The sequence below is a fragment of the Elaeis guineensis genome, chromosome 5 (assembly GCF_000442705.2).
Source record: "Elaeis guineensis isolate ETL-2024a chromosome 5, EG11, whole genome shotgun sequence".
NCBI classification, from domain to species: Eukaryota; Viridiplantae; Streptophyta; class Magnoliopsida; order Arecales; family Arecaceae; genus Elaeis; species Elaeis guineensis.
The window spans coordinates 28,818,468-28,839,878 of record NC_025997.2 but is presented as its reverse complement, the minus strand read 5'-3'; the positions used below and the strand labels follow the sequence as shown (position 1 = coordinate 28,839,878).

General features: G+C 47.8%; 1 pseudogene; it reads right to left on the bottom strand.

The window, feature by feature from the left end:
• The window catches only part of LOC105045304 (cullin-1-like), a 39,845-nt pseudogene extending 18,655 nt beyond the window's left edge, over positions 1-21,190 (bottom strand).
• Positions 21,191-21,411: the final 221 nt, after the last annotated feature.

Sequence of the window (21,411 nt, the reverse complement as noted above, 5' to 3'; positions counted from 1 at the left end):
CCCTCCCCTTCCTTAAAAACCACAAAAAAAAAAAAAGTAGAAAAAAGTTCAAACTTAAGTCAGCCACAATATGGAAAAAATGCGATAACAGAAAAAACTAAAACAAGAGCAGAAAAACAAGGGTTGGGGAAGTTCAAACCTTAATTCGCCTCATCCTCTCAGTGAACTTGGAGTTGAACTCAAAGATGTCATCTTTAGAAATGCTTCTATTGTTTGGTTCTTTGAGCAGGATTTTGTATTTGGCACATGATAAAGAGTGTAGCAGTCTAATCACATCCTCATTGGGCAAGTTCAGTTGTTCTGTTATTTCCTTGTAGCTTAATCTTTCTGAGGTGTTGAAGAGAATCAGAAGTACTGCCTGCATAAAATGCAAAACTAGTTGAGTAGTTGCAACCCATAAATCATGCATGGCCTAAAAGACAATGAAATAAAGATTTACCTGATGTGTTGTGACTAAGAGCTCAATTGGTTTTGCATCAAACCTTCCTACCATGGTACAAGTTCCCAAAAAACATCCAAATAAGCTTTCGACTGTGATTTTTTGATGAGTAGTACTTATTGAAAACCTCAATACCATTAGCCTGTGGTGGAAAATAACAAAAAAGATATGATATAGCACAGCAAATATTTTGAGAAGTTATGAGAAATATAGGAAAAGAGGAAAAATAATAGTTTCCTTTACCATTTCTGCAGGAAGGTGCAGATCAGTTGGCTTACGATTTGGCCAAAATGTGGCTGTCAATACATTGACAGCCAAGCCGATGCACAAATTTTCCTGAGGGTTGCTCTGCAAATACTTAGCAAATTCAACTTGTTTCTCCTTCACCAGTGTCATATCTGTTGTCTGTTATGGGTGCATCAAATAACTAATAAAAGCTTCAAATAATCCAAATACCATGAAAGCAGAAAGACACATTTACAAAAAGCAATTAAGTGATCCATATAAAAAGACATACCATTCCCTCCATCTTTGAAGTGAAGTGTAAACCATGTTGGTGCTTAAGTTTTGACAAGATGAATTTTTCATGTTCCTCATTGGCACTCCTATCAAAAAGGAGTCTGCAAGAAAGTTTCTTTCTACAATCATGCCAATAAAGCAATATTGTTAGTCCATGGTCAGTAAAAAAATGTGTAATGACAAAATTGATTTGCTAGAGGACAACAGACAAGCATACAAGTGCATAATAATTAAGAGTCAGCTATCACTTAGTTACAGTAAAGGAAAATATACAAAATTAAGCACAGTGTGAGAACTCAGGAAATGAGGGTACCTATAAAACTCAGCAAAGAGATCTTTGTCATGGATGTGAACAAGAAGCTGCACGATCTGCATATCAGATTTTTCAAATACTAGAATAAGTTACAACACAATAAAATTATTTGGTTATCCAAATAATAAATAACAACCTTAACAAGTGCCTCCTCAATAGCTTCACCATTTGTTTTTTCACTTCCACCACCCTTTTTAAGAATATTATCAGCATGGATAGCCAGCAACTCAGCAACCGATGTGCTAGCAATCATCTTGTTGCAGAATACTCCAAATGCTTCTCCAAGGGCCTGTTGAATGATCAAAAAGTAACATAAGTTATCCAAGCCAGCAGGAGTAAACAGTTACATTATCCAAGGGAAGGGGAAAAAAACCAAAAATGAATGTATAAAGAGACAGACCTTGTAGAATTGATTGTTTTTATTAAAACACTTAGTGATATAGCCTGTATGCTCATCATGAAGTTCAATAACCCTTTTTATGAAAACCTAGAAACCAATTTAAGGGATCAGAATTTATTTTGCAGTATGAAATTTGACTTATCGAATATAAAATTGCAATAAGAAGTTACCGTTTCACCAGCCGAGTCCTGGTTATCCACCTGTGGAAATTAGATAATGCTCAGCAACAATTCTAACCAGGATGAAAAAGAGAAAATCCAAAAACACAAACAAGAACAACCAAACATAAAAACTAGTACTTATTGGCAAGTGATATATATATGTAATCTAAATGCTTCCAAGACTTCATTAAGTTCATGGAAATAGTAATCCCTATAGAGTTACTTATCATGAAAAATATGAAATTTAAATCAAGATTTTGCAGACTGGCACCAGTAATACTGCTAGTCACTAGTCAGCATGATACTTGATGAGGCATGTGCACATGCTAAGGCATGGCACAGGCTTGTCATGGCAAGGGACAACTGGCATGGATCAGCATGGGCTTGGTAGAGCCAGCATCTTCATCCTTAGTTTAAATTAAGCATGCTATATTTTAGATAAGTTGAAAAAATGATCCAGTAATTGCTTAATTCACTTAACAAAATTAAGCGATGCCATCATCATGCTTAAAACAAAACTTCACCATTAACAGCTCAATCTCGAGATCATCAAGATAAATTCTGGCCCCACAAGGAATTCAAATGACACCATTCCATGTTTTGTCAATACTTCGAGATGGTTCCTAAGTCTCTAGCCATCTATCATTGGTTCATGTGGATAAACTGTAGTCGAGACTACTCAAGACATGAAAAAACTCTACCAATAGAGGACTATTGTGCATATCTAACTTCAACAAAAGCAATTAAAAACCCCTAAAATTAAAATAAAACTTCAAAATAATGGAAAATAGAACCCTGGAAATTATGCTATCATTAACTCTAAGCCCTTTTCTAAACCTAGAATTAACCAAACTAGCTATAAAATTCCTTTTCTTACATAAACATCAGTTTTGTTAGAATAGATCAAGTTACATCTAATGTGATGAACATTATCATAATGCATAGAACAAGAGGAAATCACTTTGTTTTCATAACCAGACTTGTGAAACATTATCACATTTTTTTTTTTTAATTGAATGCACTGGATATGCTTTCCAAGGAAAACACATTTAGACTGTTCTTATTAAAGGTTATGCTTTTGCAAAATTTGTTTCTCCTTCAGATCTATATATAATTGTTAGTTTGAGAAAACAAAAGAAAACAATTTTTTCTGTTTGACTCTGAAAAATGCAAGGCACAGCTTGTCAAATGTCCAAGCATATATCTTTAGTTACTGTAATAAAGTCTAAGTCTCAGAATTCAACCAAAAGTTTTTAAATCCTCAATCTAAAAAAAGAGAAAATATCATTATGAGGTCCATAGCTTTTTGGGTAAAAACTTATCAATGATAGCCTACAATTTGCTTTAACTAAAATCGTAAAGAAGAAATAGAATTTGCACCTTTTTGTTGTAAGCAGCATCTTCAGATTGTTTGACCAAAGACTCTCCATCAGAAAGAATATGCTGCACCACATGAAACTCGAACACAATAAGGTATAGACACAATGCAAAATTGATATCAACTAGTACTATATAAGATATGTTCATGACTACTATTTTTAACAACCGCAAAGTTTTCCCCATAAAAGTGAGTGTATCTGTGAAGCATAACTTTGAAAAGCCAAGAAGCTCCACAAAGGGCTTAGCCAGGAATTTTCAGCCCCCATACAATTCCACAAATCGTTCCATGCAGGCCACAATCACTGGCCACAACAGGGAGCCTCCAAAGAGAGGAGCCTCCCGGGGGGTGGGGGGATGGGGGAGTTGTGCAGCAGTGGAAGTGGGAGAGAGAGGGACCTGCTTAAACTTGAATGTAATTGGATCCAGACCCCCATCAATGCAATGAAAGAGCTCATACATCCTTTTAAGATCTTCAACCTGAGGAACATCAGTATTGGAAATTCATCAGACACCCAACTGAAACTAAATTCAAAATATCTTCATTATAATATCATTTGGAGGTAGATGATAACATCTGGATACAAGAAGACTTTGCCATCTCACAGCAAGACATGTAGTCCAGAGTGTTCCTTCTCAAGTAGTTCATTTTCTTGTGAAAGCAGCTGCTCCTTTCGTACTACCTGAAAAAATTGAACATATGTAAGCAAATAAAAACCGGGCAAACTTTTTAAGATCCATCCTTATGAGGAAAGAAAGTGCAACAATTGCAAACTTCAGTACAAATTGATAACTACATTTTGCATTTGCATGCACATACCCCAAACTGAAGCATGTGCAGGTATGTGTATTAAAATTCTGAGACAGGGTTGTATGGTATCACCGGATAAAATTATTAATGTAACACAACTAATGTAACTATGAAAGTTCAACTATTCTAAACAGCATTTGGATTAAAATGGGTCCCAAAAATTTAATTCTGAATCTTATTTCTTTCAAGATTTTCTTCTATTACTTGCTAGATTTCATATTTATTCATATTCTAACAACTAATTATCCTTTAATAAACTAAAGCACCCTTAACTGGATGAGAGAAAAAGAGTATGCAGATCAATATGATATCTTACACAGTACAAGTTAGCACCAACAACTTCAATATTTTTAACACTTATTGTATGTGAAAATACTCTGGCCATCAGAAAACCAAGCCTTCAGCCACCGGTTTTCATACTTTCACATCACCAATGGAAAACTAAAATATTAAACATACAAACAAATTTTGTGGGAAATAAACACAAATGCAATACATATTGTTGCGGCCAATCCCCTCGTCGCCTGATCGCCGGGAACGAGCGCCTGCAAAAAAGGAAGTCCACACTGACCAGAGGCGGCTCCGGCGGGGACCCTCCGACGGTCAAGTCAGAGAGGTGACTGGGCAACAGTAAAATGAAGACAGAGAGCTCAGTCGAGGGAAAGTGAGAGAGAGAGTTAGAGGGAGCAAGCCTGTTATTTTTTCTTGACCTCCTGCACTGTTGCCCTCCCCGATATATATAGTGGAGCGTGGTATGGCGCCGTCATTAATGGCACGGACAATTTAGGAATTGTCAACTCACTGTAGACTGTCAGAGTCGCCGTGAAAACGTCACATCGCCGTGGGGCTGTCAAATCACTAGGGTTGACAATGCCCTAGGCCGGATAATGCCCTCGGACGGCAGCGCCTCATGCCGCTGTCAGGGCTGACAGCCTCTGGCAGTCGTACGGTGATTGGAGGAGTCGGCCGACCTTAGGTTGGTGGCCAGCGGTGTCGTGTCGGGTGGGGATTCGGGCCGCTCCGACGGTCAGTCGGGCATGTCGCGAGAGTCGGCCATCGGACTCTCTGGTGTAGTCGGTCGGTGAGCAGAAAAGGTTTGCCCGACCGACATATCCTCAGTCGGTGCAGAGCCGTTAATCGGTCGGCGATGTTGTCCGCCGGTCGGTCGGTCGGGTACGCCCGATTACAAGTCGGCGCGAGCGGGGCCGATCGATATTCCCCAACAGTTGCCCCCCTCCACTCCTGGGTCGGACGGTGCGCTGGCCGATGCATTCGTTTGGGCAGCAACGTCGGGCGAAAAGGAGTGGATTCACCATGTGCCGAATTCCGACCATACCGCGGGTTGATATGATGTCAGGCGTCTCATAGACGTCGAACGATTCGCTGGCATCGGGTGTCTAGTCGGCGTCAGATGTCCAGTCGGTGTCAGATGCCCCGTCCCATCGGCGTCAGGTGTCGTGTCGGCGTCGAACGTCCTGCGGGTGTCGGACGTCCCACCGGTGTCAGACATCGTGTCGGTGTCAGACGTCTCGTCCCATCGAGAAGGGGAACCGCCGTTCCCGCCGTCCCTTCGGGGATACGAAACGTCGCGGCCTTTACGCCACGTGGCGTGCGGCCATTGGGACGGGTTCGTTGGAGTGGATGGAGGTGACGTGGCTCGATCTGAAGGCAGGTGCGTCGAACCGTCGGACCGACGGACGGCCCGGATGACGCCATGCGACAGGATCTGGGGAGTCCTCGTTGGTCGTGCCTTCATCTCGACCGTCGGGGGGCACTATATATACAGGGTCGCCCCCATTCAATTTTTTACCCTTCTCATTTTATTGCCGAGACTCTGCCCGCGTGAGCCCTCGTTCCAGGTACTCCCCCACTTCTCCTTTCCTTGGTAGTTCCCTTTTCTTCTCCTAAGGGCCATTGTCATCTTCTCCATCTCCTTCTTCTTCTTCCCTGCCATTTGTCTGAATCCATGGCTAGGACGTCTCCACGAGGTGGTCGGTCGGGAGAGCCGACCGACGACACTCGGTCGACCCCGGAGGTGGAGATTTCTTCACTTTCGGGGCCGAATGTCGATCGGCTCTGGGAGCAATATTGCATCCCGGGGCAGTTTCGGCTGTTCGCCCCTGGTGCTGACGGTCGGGTTAACAGCCCGCCCGAGGGCCAGGTGGCTTTTTACTTGGAGGACCTCCGGGCCGGCCTTCGCTTCCCGGTTCCGGAGTTCGTCCGAAACATCCTTGACTATTACGGACTGTGCCCGGCACAACTCGCGCCGAACTCGGTTCGGCTGATAGTCAGCTTTGCGCTTCTGTGTCGACTTTTGCCGACCGTTCCTCGGATCTCCCTCTTCCGGTCTTTCTTCATCCTCCGACCCCACCCTAAGGCCCGAGGGTGGTGATACTTCGTTCCTCGGAAGGGGCATTCCTTCATCACTGGTCTTCCATCGTCCATTCATGGATGGAAGAACCAGTTCTTTTTTGCATCGTCTTCTGTTCCTTGGGGGTTCCCCATCCGTTGGGGGAATCCCCGAACTGACCCGAACGAGAATAGTCGGGTGGAGGCTGAAGATCGGGAGGACTTCCACCGGCTGAAGGACATCTCGGTGCCGAAGCAAAGCGAGCTTGTCACCGAGCAGGCCCTGTATGACGCCGGCTTAAGCCCAGTCCCCCGCCTAGGTCGGTTTTTCGTTTGCTTGCTCTTTTTCTTCTTTTTGTTTTTTTCTTTCGATACTGACCTTCTGCCGTCTTTTTCAGACATGCCACCGAGAATGCGACTGACAGCAGCCGACGTACGTCAGTACGCCGTGAGAAAGAGACCGGCGCAAGGCGTCGGACTGTCGCAGCCTCCCAAGACGTCCCATGCTGCCCCGCCGATTGGACCAACCGGGTCGGGGGCGGAGCCAGTCATCGCACTGTCGGCGCCGACAGTGCTCGTCGAAGTCCCGTCCGAGGGACCGTCGGTCGAGGGCGCCGCTTCACCCGGCAGACGGGCTGCTGAGTCCGTAGATGGCGCACCGACCGCCCAGCAGGCGGCTGAAGTTCAGGAGGAGGCCCGCGAACCCGAGCGACCGACGCCTGCTACCGCCGCGCCGTCTGTCGAGACTCGGTCGGGCTCGAGCCTGCCCTCGATCTTCGATGTTAGGGCTTGGGCGTCCGACCGAGGGAAGGCCCCCATGGCGTCGGGGGACGAAGGACGGTCGGCCGACGGAGGATCGACCGACTTCCCGCTCCCCGAAGGTGCGTCGGGCCTGGCCAACCACGACTTGGCCAGGAGACTGTGCCAGGCACTCCTCCTCCCCGCCGACATCGATGCAATGAAGAACCAGCGCGTCTCCGACATGCTGTCTTCATTTTATCCGATGATGATCCGGGTGAGTTTCTCCTTTTCTTTGCCTTTAATGCGGATCCCGTAAATTCGATCTCTTATCGGTCGGCTTTGCTTTGTGCAGCTGGTTTTCAATATATCCGAGCTAGAGGCCGGATATCGGAAGTTCGGCGAAATGCGCGCGGCATGGAGGGACAAGGTCGGAGCCCTTGAAGCCGACAAGGTCATCCTCGTCGACCAGCTGCAACAGTCGGTCGACCGGGAGGGCCAACTCGAGGGGGAGGTCTCCCGACTTTCGGAGGAGGTCTCCCGACTCAAGGGAGCTTTGGCGTCGTTAGAGTTGGAGATGCAGTCGGTCAGGGATGACACGAAGAAGAAGTCCCGGACTATCCGTCGGCTCCGGCACGAGCGAGACGGCGTCGCCAAGGAGCTGGAGGCCGACCGTGAGCAACTCCGAGTGAGTCTCGGAAATCTCGCCAAGGCCGAAGAGGGCTTGTCCATCGCCCAGGCCGACGTAGACATCGCGAAGGCCGAAGCAGAGTCGGCGAAGGAGGCCTTGGGTCGGGCCGTAGAAGACTTTCGGGATTCGGAAGAGTACCGAGAAGAGCTTCTAGAGAGCGGCTTCCTCTCGTACCGGGTCAGGTATGAGGATGCTCGGGAAGCCGTTCGAGGACTGTACCCGGAGATTGACCTTAGCAGCTTAGTTCTGCCAGAATCGGAGGCCCCAGCTGCGGAGAAAATGGCCGAACCAGCATTGGAAGGCCTTTCAACCAGGGCGGAAGCCGAAGGAGGCGCAGGGCAGGCTGCTGAGGATCGGGCGGCCCCGACTGCCGAAGCCAGAGCGGATTTGCCGACCGACCCCCGTCGTCATCCGGTGGAGGATGCCGACTCCGATGATTGATCGGCTTTTATCTTTACTTTTTTGTTTTTGCTTCGGCTTGTATTCGGGCTTCGGCCCAACTTTTTAAAGCCCATTTTGACCTCTAATGAAAATCAGAGTCTTGGACTTAAACTTATTTCCTCTGCTTGTTTTCTTTTTCTTTCCATGTGTCGTGGAATGCACTCGAACATATAGGTTGCTAACCCGTATAGGTCGGTTAGGACGTTCGACGACTCGCACTGTCATGAAGGCAGAACTAGTCCCGACTTTGGATCGGCCTTTGATGGTTGAGGTCGTGAGTCGGGCATCCTTCCCCCGACCGCGAGTCGGACGCGTTCGTTGAGTCGGAAGCCGACCGACCGCCGGATAAAGGCTTGGCAGTCGGGTCTCGTCCGACGCATCCAGTCGGTTGTCATTTGGCGCGTTTAGTCGGGGAAATGACGATGAGTCGGATCCCGATACCCCTGTGTCGGGTATTCATGCCGCACCTCTTGATATACGGTGGTAAGCCGAATATCACGCGGCCGGCCGTAGCCCGGTCGGTGAGTTATGGATGCGACAGCAGTCGCTTCATGTGATAGACGGGGGTAAGCCGAATATCCTTCGACCGGCCGTAGCTCAGTCGGTAAGTCGCGACGTCGGTCGCGCAGGCGATACGCCTTTCTTTGGTCGGGGCTCAGTCGGCAGGTTAGCCGATTGTTTAGCCCGAAAGTTTGACCGTAGAAGGAGTGCTAACTCCCGTTGTTGTGGGCGATCCGACCCTCGTGAACGTCCGACGTATTGTCGGCGATCGGGCCGTCGGTTCCATGTGGATATTAAGTCCGAGTCGGGACGTCAGGACTCGGCCTTTTTGGGGGGCGCCGATCGTCAGTCGAAGAGTGAAAACTCCAAAATTCGAAACTGAATTTGTATTCCGAATGAACAAGTACGTAGCTCATTGGTGATACAACTTCAGGTTGTCAGCGTTCCAGGTCCGGGGAATGGGTTTTCCCTCCAGAGTCTCCAGTCGGTAGGCCTTCGGACCATAGGTATCTACGACCGTGTAGGGCCCTTCCCAGTTTGGAGCCAACTTCCCTTGGTCCAGGGGCTTCGAGATCTCTGCCTTTCTCAGGACTAAGTCACCAGGCCTGAAAAGCTTTGGTCTGACTTTGGCATTATAGTATCGGGCTACCCTCTGTCGGTAAGAAGCCATGCGAAGTTGAGCCTCGTTTCGCAGTTCGGGGAGGAGGTCTAGGTCGGCCCTCCGACAATCAAAGTTGTCCGGCTCTTGATACAGCTCGACCCTTATAGACGGCAGTCCAATCTAGAGTGGGATCATCGCCTCCGTTCCATAGGCCAAGCTGAAAGGCGACTCCCCGGTCGGAACGCGGGGGGTCGTCCGGTAAGCCCACAGGACGGAGCCTAGCTCGTCGACCCAGAGGCCTTTGGCTTCATTTAGTCGGGTTTTGAGTCCGTGGAGTAAAGTCCGGTTGGTCACCTCGACTTCGCCGTTGGACTATGGATGTCCGACCGAAGTCAGTCGGTACGTGATGTGAAACCTTGCGCAGAAATTTCTGAAGTCTTGGTTATCGAATTGCCGCCTATTGTCGGTGACGATAGTATGCGGCAACCCGAACCTGAAGATGATGGATTTTTGGACAAAGTCCTCCATTTTTCGCTCGGTAATCTGCGCCAGGGGTTCGGCCTCCACCCACTTGGTGAAGTAGTCGATGGCGACAACTATGAACTTTCTCTGACCTGACGCTGGAGGGAAAGGACCGAGAATGTCGACCCCCCACTGGGCGAAGGGCCATGGAGCGACGATGGGAGCGATTTGGCTGGCCGATCGGTGCTGTGCGTTAGCGTACTTCTGGCAAGGTTCGCACCTCCGGACCAACTCAGCCGCATCCTTCCTCATGGTGGGCCAGTAGTAACCCTGTCGCAGGACTTTGTACGTTAGAGACTTGCCCCCCAAGTGATTCCCGCAGATCCCTTTGTGCACTTCTCGGAGGGCATAGTCTGCGTCGGTCGGTCCCAAGCATCTAAGCAAGGGAGGGAGAACGACCTTTTGTAGAGTCGGCCGTCCATGATCACATATTGGGAGGCCGACCACCGGAGTCGCTTGGCCTCCGTGGGATCTTCAGGACAGATTCCGTCAGTTAGGAACCGGACAATCGGATCCATCCAGCTTGGTTCAGCTGCCAGCTGCTGTATTTCTTCAACCCGGTCAATACTCGGCTGCTCGAGGTTCTCCATGAACGTTCGACCCAAAGAATCGAAGGCCGAAGTCGTCAGTCTGGAGAGTGCGTCGGCCCGGGCGTTCTCCGACCTAGGGATGTGAAAAATCTCAAAATACCTGAGGCGCGTTACGAGATCCTTTACTTTCTGGAGATATTTGGCCATGGCTGGATCTCGCGCCTCGAATTCGCCTTTGACCTGTCCCACGATCAATTGAGAATCAGAGAATGCCCGGAGACTGTCGATCCCGAGTTCCTTTGCCATCCTTAATCCGGCGAGGAGCGCTTCATACTCGGCTTGGTTATTGGAGGCCTTGAAGTTGAATCGGAGGGCGTACTCGGTGACTACTCCATCCGAGTTCGTGAGCAGGAACCCAGCCCTGCTCCCTTGAGTGTTTGAAGCTCCGTCGATGTGCAGTACCCATGTGGAGACCGGGTCTGGCTCGGAGACCACATCTCGTCCAGGGTCCGTAGCTCCCGACCCTTGGTCGGCTGTCGGGCATTCGGCGATGAAGTCGGCCAGGACCTGGGCCTTCAAGAAAGGTCGCGGCCGGTACTGTATGTCGAACTCGCTGAGCTTCATTGCCCACTTTGCTAGTCGTCCCGACGTGTCAGGTCGGCGCAATATCGCCCTCAGGGGCTGGTTGGTGAGGACCATGATCGCGTGCGCTTGGAAGTAAGGACGGAGTCGTTGCGCGGAGACGGTCAGGGCGAAAATCATCTTTTCCGTCTCCGAATATCGAGCTTCAGCACCGCGGAGCACTTTGCTGGTATAGTAGATAGGCTGATGGGTTCGGCTTTCATTTTCTCGGACGAGCACCGAACTGACCGCCTCAGAAGATGTGGCCAAATAGAGATACAAGGTTTCCCCGACCTCCGACTTCACAAGCAGCGGCGGGGAAGCCAAGTACTTCTTCAGATCTTCGAAGGTCCATTGGCACTCATCCGACCAAGAAAAGCCCTTTGCCTATCGTAGAGTTTTGAAAAATGGGAGGCACCTTTCAGCTGATCGAGAAATGAATCTGCTGAGAGCGATGATTTTTTCGTTCAAATACTGGACCTCCCTCTTGGTGTTTGGATGACACATGTCGATGATTGCCTTTATCTTCTCAGGGTTGGCTTCGATTCCTCGCTGAGAAATGAGGAATCCGAGAAACTTTCCTGAGGTCACCCCAAAAGCGCACTTAGTCGGATTCAGCTTCATTCGATGTTGTTGTAGAGTGCGGAAGGTCTCCTCGAGATCCCGAACATGATCCGAGATCTGCGCACTTGTCACCAGCATGTCGTCCACGTATACCTCCATGTTGCGCCCGATCTGGTCTTTGAAGACCTTATTGACAAGTCGCTGGTAGGTGGCGCCGGCGTTCTTCAGCCCGAAGGGCATCACCCGATAACAGTAGAGGCCCTTGGGGGTCACGAAGGCAGTGTGCTCCTCGTCTTCAGGCACCATCCGGATCTGGTTGTATCCGGTGAAGGCGTCCATGAAGCTGAGCAGTCGAAATCCGGACGTCGCGTCCACCAGCTGGTCGATCTTCTTTACCATGACAACGTTTGCAAGCCAGTCGGGATAGGTGGTTTCCCTGATAAAGCCTGCCTCGAGTAGCTTGTCCACTTCTTCGTCGATGGCCTTCTGTCTTTCCGAGGCAAAAGACCTTTTCTTTTGTCGCACCGACCTCATAGTCGGATCGATGTTGAGTCGGTGCATCATTGTCTCTGGGGGGATACCCGACATATCCGCCGCCGACCAAGCGAATACGTCGGCATTGGCTCTCAGCAGCTCCACCAGCCGTCGTCGGTCTGGGTCGGGTAGTTGAGAACCGACCCATACCTTTCGGTCGGGATCGCCAGCCATCGGGATGGGGATGAGCCGTTCAGCCGGCTCACCCCGCTCTTCTTCCTCCCGTGGGTCTAGCTTGTCGATCGTCAGGGGGCCCTTCAACTCATCGCTTTGAGCAGAGATCTGGAAGCATCGTCGAGCGAGCTGTTGATCTCCGCGCATCTCCCCGACTCCGTTTTTGATCGGGAACCGAAGCAAGAGGTAGTACGTCGAGACAATCGCCTTGAGGGCGTTCAGTCCGGGTCTTCCGAGTATGGCGTTGTAGGCCGAAGGCACCTGGACGACCGCAAAAGTCAAATGGACCGTACTTTGGCATGGTTCGGTTCCGACCGTCACGGGAAGGATAACCTCTCCTTCCGTTGTGACCGCGTCTCCGGCGAAGCCTATCAGGGGCGTAGAGACTCTCTTGAGTCGGTCTGTCGATAGTCGCATTCGGGAGAAGGTCGAGTAAAACAAAACATTCGTCGAACTTCCATTATCTACAAAAATTCTTTTTACATCATAGTTTGCTATTGTTGCCGAAACAATAACAGCGTCATCATGGGGGGTTTGGATGCCCTGAACATCTTCATCTGTGAAGGTGATTGCATCGTCCGGGCGTGGTCTTTTCGTCGGCTCCCCTCCGGCAGACGTCCCCTGGCCAAGTCGTTTGGAAATCATGTTGATGACTCCGACCGTCGGCTGATTAGTTGGCGCTTCCTCAGTCGGCTGGGGTCGTCGGTCGGTGACTGGTTGAGTCGGCGGGTTCCTCCGAAATTTACCGAGATACCCTCGGTGGATGAGAGCCTCGATCTCATCCTTAAGCTGGATGCATTGCTCGGTATTGTGGCCGTGGCCCCGGTGGAATCGACAGTACTTCCGTCGGTCGAGGCCTTTTGCCTTCAGAGGCGGAGGCCGTCGCAGGTATTCTTCCCCTTCGATTTCCATCAGAATCTGCGCACGAGGGGCAGAGAAGGGAGTGTAAGAATCGTACCTGGAGCGTGTTGGCCTCGGAGTCTGTCGATGGGGCGACTTTTGGTTCTGTCGAGGTGTCGAGACCCGACCATCGGTCGGGGGCCTGCTAGGCGCAGCGGGTTCCCGACCCTTCCTCCGCTTCTCCTTCGGGCCTCTGGGTTCGGCCAAGCGTCGGTCGAAAGCTCCTTCATCCGCGCGCATGTACTTGTATGCGCGCTCCAGCAGCTCGGCGTACGTCCGGGGGAGGGTCTTGTCCAGGGAGTAGGTGAATCGGGATGCCCTCAGCCCCCGTTTCATGGCTGAGATAGCCATGTCTTCGTTGAGGTCCCAGACCTCAAGCGTGGCCGTATTGAATCGCGCCACGAAGTGTCGGAGTGTCTCGTTTTCTCCCTGCTTGAGGGAGAAAAGGCTGTCCGACGTTCGTGGCGGCCTCCTGCTGGTGCCGAAGTGAGCCACGAAAGAATGCTCGAGCTGCCCGAAGGAGTGGATACTCCCCGATCGAAGACCGGAGTACCAGGCCCTGGCAGCCTTGCGGAGTGTGGCGGGGAAGCCGATGCAAAAGAGAGCGTCGGTTGCCCCCTGAATCGTCATGAGAGCTTTGTAGCTCTCCAGGTGGTCGATTGGGTCGGTGGAGCCGTCATAGGGCTCCACGTGCGGCATCTTGAACCGGCTGGGGATCGGTTCATCAAGGATGAGTCGGGAGAGAGGCTGGGCGGTCTGAAAGTCGACGTCGTTTGAAGACTTCTGCCCGTCCACCTGCAACTGCGCAAGCCGACGGTCGATTTTCTCGAACCTACGTTCGTAGTCATCCGTCCGCCGGTGCTGGGAGACCCCAGGAGTGGAGTCTCCGGAAGACTCCGAGAGGGAGGCAGACGGCGTTCGCGGTCGCTTCTCCTTCCTTGTCCGTTCTGGCCGGGAGGGAGAAAGCTGTTGGACCGATGGGCATCGCGCCGCGGCCGCGCCTCCTCTCTGTGGGAGCGCTGTGGTAGGTGCTCCCGCGGAGAAGATGGAGATCGGCGTGGGCGCCGGCGGCTGCTCCTGGAGGGCATCGGACGTACTGCCGGCTGCCCGGCCGGTGATGGCGGCAGCCGTGCCGGTTGTTGCTGGAGGCTCTTGACCGCATCCGTCAGCACGGTCATCTGCCGCACGATTGCTGCGATCTGTGCCTCCGTGGTCACCGCGGGGTGCGGAGAGTTGGGTTCCGCCGTGGAGGGTGGCGGAGAGGCCTCTTCCCGGCGGGAAGAGCGCCTCGCCGACCCGGTGACCCTCGATCGCTGAGCTCTTGTCTTTGTCATGTTGAGTTCTGTGGAAGTAAAGCACCACGAGAGTACACGTCTCCCCTACCTGGCGCGCCAATCTGTTGCGGCCAATCCCCTCGTCGCCTGATCGCTGGGAACGAGCGCCTGCAAAAAAGGAAGTCCACACTGACCGGAGGCGGCTCCGACGGGGACCCTCCGACGGTCAAATCAGAGAGGTGACTGGGCAACAGTGAAATGAAGACAGAGAGCTCAGTCGAGGAAAAGTGAGAGAGAGAGTTAGAGGGAGCAAGCCTGTTGTTTTTTCTCGACCTCCTGCACTGTTGCCCTCCCCGATATATATAGTGGAGCGTGGTATGGCGCCGTCATTAATGGCGCGGACAATTTAGGAATTGTCAACTCACTGTAGACTGTCAGAGTCGCCGTGAAAGCGTCACATCGCCGTGGGACTGTCAAATCACTAGGGTTGACAATGCCCTAGGCCGGATAATGCCCTCGGACGGCAGCGCCTCATGCCGCTGTCAGGGCTGACAACCTCTGGCAGCCGTACGGTGATTGGAGGAGTCGGCCGACCTTAGGTCGGTGGCCAGCGGTGTCGTGTCGGGTGGGGATTCGGGCCGCTCCGACGGTCAGTCGGGCATGTCGCGAGAGTCGGCCATCGGACTCTCTGGTGTAGTCGGTCGGTGAGCAAAAAAGGTCTGCCCGACCGACATATCCTCAGTCGGTGCAGAGCCGTTAATCGGTCGGCGATGTTGTCCGCCGGTCGGTCAGTCGGTTGGTCGGTCGGTCGGTCGGTCGGGTACGTCCGATTACAAGTCGGCGCGAGCGGGGCCGGTCAGTATTCCCCAACACATATTGCTAGTAATACATTCATTGTACACCAAAATACCTCCATCAGCTTTGGTTTAGTGTCTTTATGCAAGTAACTAGAAGCCCTATCTTCCTCTAGCTTCAAATACTGCTCTGCCTGCAAGATATCAAGACAAGTCAGGATGCTTTATTATTACTAACATTACACAGCTACTTCTACAAGTTTTTACTAGTATGCTGTCTAATGCTTAACCCAGGTACATGATTGTAACTGCAAATAATTAAAAACTTAAAATAGTTCATAAATGTTACCATTATCATATAGTCTGGGAAACTGTCCTCTGTAATATGATTTCCAGCCATATTGTGATAGTAATTAGCTGTACTGTTAAGCACTGCTGCCTCCAAATCATTCTCATAAAATTCCATCTGGCCTTGCCCAATGGCCACAAAAATTTGCATAGTGTTGTTCAGTAAAGCACGATCAACCTTCTCCCTTCACGCTCTTGATAAATCTGACAAGCATTTCTTGTTAGCATACATAGAATAAATTCAGATTCATGAGTCATATCTAGCCAGCAAAAAGCATACCAATGCGAGAATATCATCTTTGACTCTACCATAAATCGTATTGTATACCTGGAATTGTTAGGATATAATTCATTAAGCAATTTGGAAGAATAAAATGGACAGACCTAAGTTTGAATTTAAATTGTGATTGGCACTGAGTATGCATTAATGATGATACTGCTACTGACCAATTCATGGAAGCAGATCAAACCAGTCTTTTCTAAAGAATCAAGTGATCTTTTAGGGATATAGAAACGGTCAAGATAAGCAAAGAAGCGTGACAGCCATCTGATCAGAACAAGGTGATTTGACCACCTTTTAGTAAGCTCTTTCAGTAGATACACATCATGTTTCTCATTTAATGATGGAAATACCTGTTTTCACAGAAGAACATGATTTAGAAAGAAAAGCAGCAATTTCATGAAAGAAAATTATGAACTATAAGTCCACAAAAGTGAAACATGATATCCAACATTCCACAATGAGTAACTCAGATGATGTCCTCAATAAAAGATTCAGGTAAGGATAGTCTTTTTCGTCAACAATAGGAGAAGGTAATTATAATCAAAGAATCAGAAGCAACAATTACAACAGTTGTTCCAGCATAATGCTTTGGATAAGCTCGTGAACAAAAATAGCAATATAAACAAACAATGAATAAGCAAGGACAATGTGCTGCTAAAGCTAAAACTTTGACAACCACTGATCCAGGACACCAATGCGGAGTCTTATCAACATGAGTTTCTGTGTGTGTGTGTGTGTATTCAACTTCACTCTATATATGCCTGCAAAAGTCCACTAAATCAAATTGCCCCACTTTCGAATTCAATATTTGGGGGGATCAGATAATTAAACTAAAAACTAAGCAAAAACATATTTATACTTTTGTCATCATTCAAAAATGAATTATATGACTGAAAAAATTGTGAGTTGATAACCATGTTTCCTCAAAAAAAATAAAGAGTTAGTAATAATGATGATGTAATGTAAATTTCACAACCAACAAATTGATAATGTTCGATATATTTTTGACATGTCAAAACTACAAAGGAATTGTGTGCAATGTAAAGATTTTGTCAAGGGACCCCATAAGATTTTCCATAGAATGAAGTTTATGTCAAATTTTCTTTTACGATTATGTCATTAAATCATGAAGATGGCTTTTAAATGTTCCAGGAACAGCTCAACTACAGGCTGATGATCGTGGAGTCAACATAGGATGGCGTACACAAGTTTGCAAAATTGTACCAGAACAAAGAGAGTAGAACAAAGTTATGGACCTCAAATCTTTTCTTCCTTCTTAGACATTTTGCTAGTCAGCCATGCTTTCTGTCATGTTTACAGCTATCTATTGGCAAAAAGCCTCTTCAGGCTTTTCTACTCCTACACTTCTTCAGTAGTTCATCTAACTTGTGGACCTCTATAGTTTCCGCCACACCATTGGATAGGAAGGTGTATAACTGGACTCATGTACTTTATGTGCTGAAATATGATTGCTCACTTTGTTTAATATATTATGAGCCAAGGACTCAAGTCCCATGGGACATCCCGCCGGGATGAGATATCCTTGCATGTGTCGGGATAGAACCATCTTGCCATTATCTCAATATCCTGATTGGCATATCTTGGGACATCCTTTGTCCCAAGTGTTGGGATGAGGCAGAATGATGGCACATCCATTCCACAAGAAAGCCAGGATTGCCCAACATCTTGCATGATTTGGACCAGGCATCTTTCACTTATACCTGATGAGAAGGAACCTCATTTTTCTGATCATTTAGTTATATATTTCATTAGGCTGGGAGTATGAAATTTTTATTTTATCCTTTTATTCCTAACTTCTGAGTTGCAAACAGCACATAAAGGTTCGGGATCCTCTTTTGTGCATGTTTTGCACCATAGATGGCTGTACAGGCCACAACAGCCACCACATCGATCATTCCATCATGGAGACAGATGGCTGTCAAACATGCATGATTTTTCTCGCATGCACCGTGGAGGATCTGAACTCAGCAAATATTCCACCTATGGATTCACGTGTACGTAGCTCTACTTTGGCCCATGCAATTTTTGGGAACGTTGGAAAAGAGTGGCATCTGAACACACTATTCCCAAACTTTCTACTCCAAAAAAAAAAATATAGAATAAACCAGAAGTAGGATGATGAGCATCACTGTTTTGAAGCTAAACCAAAGACAACTCAGTAATTAATTATAGAGATAAGTTCCCAAAATTTAATTCCTTTTCTGGCTTATTATATATAAATATTGCCTTACGGATCCTTATCTCAGAACAAAAGGTACGTAAAAATATCATACGAACTACCCTCATCGTCACTCCAAGGTGACAGCTAGAAAACATAGAGAGAAATATTTGAATAACAGGAAGAATTCAGGTCCTCTCACCTTTTCCCCGAGATATTCTTCAAGAGTTGCCTTGTAGCTTTTGTATAGTTCTGCGGCGTAATCGTACGGGCGCTTCTGGGTACACATGTTGTAGGCAATCCTGTTCGAGAAAACAGTTTAATATCATATAACAATAACAATAATAGCAAAAAAAAAAAAAAAGGGAAAAACGAGCCTTCACATCGAGAAACCAGCACAGAAACAAACTAAACAACAAAGGCAGCAGATGGAGAGGAATAATTACGTGTAGAGGATCATGTACTTGTCTGAACAGAAGGACACGGATAGTTCGTCCTCGAAGATGCCGATCAACTTGGCAATCCCTGTCTTCAGTAAACACAGTAAACACCATCCTTGTTCTAACTCTATTATCTTCCGAGACATCTGACTACCCCGAGGATGATAACGTCAACAAAAGTCAAGAAAAAGATGATAAAAAATAAAAAGATTCAAAAGGGATGCAAAGATTAAACCGAACAACACACAACAAAAACAAAAACTTACATTCGGTCTTGATGGACTGAAAAGTAGGAGAGATCTGAAGAGATAAACTACATGAATCCAAGAACCTAAAACCCCGTATCTTAGTACTCGACCGAGAATCTGAAACGACCAGCTGTTGTTAGGAGACTAAAAAGCCGGAAGTTATGGAGAAAGTATAAAAGGAAATGAGTAGCAATCCAAATTCGAGTTCTTAGAAGCGAACGATGAATCAAACTCATATTACTACTTTGCATTAAGTAATTCAAGAAGAAAAACAACACGATCAGAACCTGTGGGAGAAGAACTCACGGACTCTTTCTCTCCGGGCTTTACAGCTGAGCTGCTGAACAAAGACGAGAAAAGATCCCTCGCTCGCTCGTTCTCGCCTCTCCTTGTGAAGGCTTTCTCGCTCTCTGGAAGCCTTACAATAGATATATATGTAAGCGCCTGGGGTAAGGGAGAGGAGAGGGGAAGTTCGAGTGGGAAAAGGAAGGGTGATGGGCGAAGGGAGAGGATAGGGGAAGTTCGACTCGGAATAGGAAGCGGGAGGGCGCGGGAGACGGGCCCGTCAGGTTGCAATGCCTTATATACGGCTGGATATGGAGGACTTAGAAATTAAGGCTGCAAGTGGATCTGACCCATCACCCGGTCTGATTCGATCCACAGAGGTTCAATCTGAACCATTTCAAAGAATCCATATAGTTGGGTTGGATTCTACAATTGAATCTATTTTATTTTTAAATTTATTGAATTCTAACGCAATCCAATGCATTGAGACTTTTGGGCCTATTTAAATCTTATGACCAATGACACATATGATCCAATCCGAACATAGTATAGGACCCGAGTGGAATGGGCCTATCTCTTCTTGCTAACTATTAAAGTCTACCAAATTGAAACCATATCATTAAGTCAGTAGGCTTGCTCCCTCTCTCTCTCTCTCTCTCTCTCTCTATATATATATATATATATGATAAGAAGTCCTTAGGCTATATGAATGTACTCAATGATAGACCTGCGAGTTGTGGGTCTTGTGAAGGTCGCATGATGCATGATATGAAGGATTATATGATGTTTATATAACAGCTGGAGGTTGTCACTCATTTGATTCTCTTTGGCTACTCCATGACCTGAATCAATCTTCAATTTAGAAGGGACGAAGATGCTATCCATGTTATTATTTATGGGAAATGGGCATTTGATGTGGATTTAGAAGGGACGAAGATGCTATCCATGTTATTATTTATAGGAAATGGGCATTTGATGTGGATTTAGAACTGCACTGGCCAAAATATGCTTTCAGATTCCAATCTTAAAAAGGCTACTTATGCAGAGTGAGTTTTAGCACAACTGTTTGGCTGCTTTCTGTCAATTGCCCATATTGACTTTTTCAACTATGATTGTATGGAAAATATCTAATATGATAGTTCTATTAGAAATTTACTTCCAAAGTCTGAGCACCAGCTGCATGGCCCCATGTACTCTTGGCTTTAATATTATGACCTGAATAGGAACCGACTTGGATCCAAACCGAACCTGAGTTTTTTGGGGTTAGGACTGGGTTATACATAGATCCGATTTGAACCAAATGATTCATGGAGACAAAATTTTCATCCATAAAGCTAACCCGATCTTCTATTGAATTAGGTTTGGATCTAACATTAGGCCCGATCAAAGAATCAGGTCGAGTCGAGGTCCCTCATGATCTAGTCCGATTCGACCTATTTACGTCCATACTCGGAATCTCCTGTAGTCCACCTTTTATCCTCACAGCATGTTGTGCCGTTCTAGATAATCGCCACATCATCCAGGCTAGAGACCTTGTATAACACTAAGGTTGCATTTGATGCATCGTCAGACAATCTTAAAAAGTAATCTGAATTATCTGTATTCTAGATAGATTGTCAGTAATGTTGATTACTGTGTTTGGTACATGCAAGTAATGTTGTAGTAAAATTACTGAAAATCTTGATTGATATGTTTGGTATGACAATCATATTACTGGTAATGTAACATCAAATTTTTAAAATATTTTTAAATCAAATTATTAGTTTACCATTTTAAACTATTTATTTAACTTTTTAATGATAAAAATTATTTTAATACTTATTATTATTTTTATTATTTATTATTTTTATTTTTTTCTTCTTCTCTCTCTTTCCTCGTATGCCACACCCCGACACCCCCTCCCCTCCACGGCACCCCACCTGTCGCGACTTCGACACTACCCCCGGGCTGTCTGCACCTCCTCCCACCCTCCCGCATCATCCCTTGACCCCCTGGCGAACCCGCACCCAGCGCCCCCATGGGTGCCTTTATCACTGTCCTCATCCACCTATATCGTCGCCCTCACCCACCCCATCGATCCCCCGCACCCCACCCCTCGCAGCCCCCTGTCCGTTGTGCCTTCGGCACTGCACCTCGGCCACCCGACCACCCATGCTGCCCTGGCCACCGCACCCCGATTGCTCGCACTGCCCTATCACTGCATCCTCACTGCTGCCTCATCCAACTCGCACCCCACCGCTGCCTCATCTAGCTCTGCCACCCACCGGTACGAGCACCCCCGGCTCAGGGAGGAAGCGATGGAGAAGGTTGAGGAGGATGATGAAGCTAAGGTAAATGTGATGGCCCAGCCCATGTAACAAGCCCACAAAGCCCA